Genomic DNA, 2,741 nt, shown 5'->3' on the forward strand with positions numbered 1-2,741 from the left:
AGTCTTGAATAGGGATAATAACATAACTTAGTGATCTCTACGGAACAAGTTAAATGAATAAATCGTCCGATTCGGAGCCAGAATAACAAGTACAGTTTAGGTGGATTTTTCCTTAGGTATTGTCTTAATTCAATCGATTTTCCCAAAAGCAATTCCCCAATTCCATTATCTGTGAATTCTTAGTTTAGATAATTAGTTAGTTAAAGCAAAACCTCTTTATTCTTAGGCTAGATAATAAAAAGATAGTCATTACTAGTACTTTTAGTTCCTTTGGGTTCGACAATCTGGTCTTGCTAAAACTATACTATTGTTCGATAGGTACACTTGCCTACATCACGATAATAGTTAGCTTAATGAATGATTAATTATAAATATTTAAAACCTATCACGAAATCACGCGATCAAGTTTTTAGCACCGTTGCCGGGGAACTAAGATATTAGGAACACTCAATTTTTATTAATTTAGCCATTTATTTTTCTTGCAATTTAATTTAATTTAATTTTTTATTATTCTTATTTATTAATTTACTTTTTTCTTTCTCTTGGCAGGTTTTTATAGTTTATTACTAGAAGAAACCCGTCAGGACCACTACTTTTTGACGAAGAAATCGATCGCACAGTTCACAGACATCAAAGAGAAATAAGACGAAGCTTAAGATACACAGAGAACAACCAAGAGGATGATACACAACCCCAACCGAAGAGATGGCTAAAAACCAAGACAATTAGCTACCTCCTGCAATTGCGGTTAATCAAAATCCTGCTCCACGCACTATTTATGATTATGCTAAACCTTCTTTAACAGGAACTGAATCGAGCATAGTTAGACGTGCTGTAGCTGCAAATACTTTTGAACTAAAACCTAACACTATTCAAATGATACAGCAATTTGTTCAGTTTGATGGTTTGCAGGATGAGGATCCCAACACTCACTTAGCAAACTTTTTGGAACTATGGGATACATTTAAAATTAATGGTGTTTCTGATGATGCCATTCGTCTTCGGTTATTCACTTTTTCATTGAGAAACAAAGATAAACAGTGGTTGAACTCATTACCACGAGGGTCAATCACTACTTTGGAACAAATGGCCGAAAAATTTCTATTAAAATATTTTCCACCGGCTAAAACGGCTAAATTACGTAATGATATCTCTTTGTTTGTGCAGATGGACTTAGAAACCCTTTACGATGCATGGGAGAGATACAAAGACTTACTGAGAAGGTGCCCTCACCATGGGTTACCACTTTGGCTTCAAGTTCAAATGTTCCATAATGGACTGAATCCTTCGACTCGGCAAATGGTTGACACAGCTGCTGGCGGAACCATCAATAATAAAACCCCCTGAAGATGAACATGAGTTTATAGAGGAGATGTCACTAAATAATTATCAGTGGCAAGTCATGAGGACTAAGCCAACTAAAATAGCAGGCGTTATAACGTCGATTCAGTTACTATGCTGTCAAACCAGGTAGAACTTCCAAATAAAAAGATTGATGGTTTACTTGGTTCTACTCAGGTACATCCAGTAATGAGGTGCGAGATGAATGGAGGAGAAGCATGCACAGAGTATCAACCTTTCAACCCTAGCATCGAGGAGGAACAAGTCCAGTATATGGGTAACAATAACTCTCGATCCCAAAATAACCCATATAGTAACACTTACAATGCATGTTAGAGGAAGCAATTTCTCGTGGGGCGGTCAAGGAAATCAAAGACCACAACATCCTCTGGGTTTTCATCAACCACCCTATCAACAAGAAAAGAAGCCAAACCTTAAAGAGATGCTCTCAAAGTTTATATCAGTGTGAGAAACCCATTTTTAGAACACTGAGACAGCACTTAAAATCAACAAGCATCAATCCAAGGGCTTGAAACTCAAATAGGCCAGCTTTCCAAACTAATCTCCGAATGACCACAAGGTAGCTTGCTAAGTAATACTGAACCGAACCCAAGGGAACAACTCAACGCAATTAATATTCAAGATGACGAAGGAGTCATTGAGCCTAAACCATAACCGAGGCAAGAAACTGTGGTAAGCAAAGGTCAAGGTGAGGTAGGTCATAATAAAAACAAATCAGTGAATGTCAAATATAAACCTTGTGTGCCATACTCAACGCGACAGGGAAAGACCGCTCAGATTAACAATTTGGTAAATTCCTTAAACGCTTAAAAAAATTACACATTAACTTACCGTTTATTGAAGCTCTATCGCAGATGCCAAACGTAATGAAATTTTTAAATGAGCTTTTAACAAATAAGCGAAAGTTGGATGAGGCGTCGCATGTGGAGCTAAACGCAGTGTGCTCAGCTATTTTGCAAAATAAGCTATCGAACAAATTAAAAGATCTAGGGAGTTTTACGATTCTTTGCTTAATTGGTAGTTTAGATGTTAATAATGCATTAGCTGATTTAGGGCTAGTATCGACGTCATGCCTTAAAAAATGTTTAAGCAACTAGGTCTCAGGAAACCCAAACAGACTAGGATGAGCATTCAATTAGCAAATAAAACTATAAGATCCCTAGGGGTATTATTGAATATGTGCTAGTTAAAATCGATAAATTTATATTTCCTGTTGACTTCATTGTTCTAGACATAGAGGAGGATAGCAACACTCCTTTAATTCTAGGAGGCCTTTTAGCAACTACTAAACAATTATTGATGTTGGCATAGGTGAACTCACACTCCGTGTGGGAGACGAAACAATCACCTTTCAAGCTCGTAATTCTAGCAACACATCA

The 2,741-nt window shown here is 36.9% G+C and overlaps 1 non-coding gene across 1 annotated transcript; it reads right to left on the reverse strand.

Moving 5' to 3' along the window:
* Positions 1-1,134: 1,134 nt before the first annotated feature.
* Positions 1,135-1,241, reverse strand: LOC121226107 (small nucleolar RNA R71). The gene has a single exon (XR_005923992.1). It is a non-coding gene; the product is annotated as a small nucleolar RNA R71 (small nucleolar RNA).
* Between the last annotated feature and the right edge of the window lie 1,500 nt (positions 1,242-2,741).

This window comes from Gossypium hirsutum, chromosome A03 (genome assembly GCF_007990345.1).
Source record: "Gossypium hirsutum isolate 1008001.06 chromosome A03, Gossypium_hirsutum_v2.1, whole genome shotgun sequence".
Lineage (NCBI taxonomy): Eukaryota > Viridiplantae > Streptophyta > Magnoliopsida > Malvales > Malvaceae > Gossypium > Gossypium hirsutum.